Here is a 518-nt window from a genome sequence, read left to right on the forward strand (position 1 = left end):
AGATCGCAGCCTATGTTGCTAGGTGCGACAACTACAGCAGAGTAAAAGCTATTCATATGAAGTCTGCCGGATTACTCCAGCCATTACCGTTCCTACCTGTTCCCGGTTGGAAATGGGAAGAAATCAGTATGGACTTTATCACAGGCCTTCCAATGACACCACAAGGTCACAATTCCATATGGGTCATTGTTGATCGTCTCACCAAGTCAGCACATTTTATATCGGTTCACACAACATATCACGTGGGGAAGTACGCTGAGTTGTACAATTCTTAGATTGTGAGACTACATGGAGTACCTAGGACCATAATTTCAGATCGAGGACCACAGTTCATAGCTCGTTTCTGGGAACACTTGCACTAGGCTTTGGGAACTAAGCTAATCAGAAGTTTGGCACACCATCCACAGACTTCCGGACAGACAGAGCGAGTGAACCAAATCTTAGAAGATTTGCTAAGAGCTTGTGTTATATCTTCCAAGGGTTCGTGGGAGAAATGGTTACCTTTAGCTGAGTTCTCC

This window comes from Miscanthus floridulus, chromosome 8 (assembly GCF_019320115.1).
Source record: "Miscanthus floridulus cultivar M001 chromosome 8, ASM1932011v1, whole genome shotgun sequence".
Taxonomy (NCBI): domain Eukaryota; kingdom Viridiplantae; phylum Streptophyta; class Magnoliopsida; order Poales; family Poaceae; genus Miscanthus; species Miscanthus floridulus.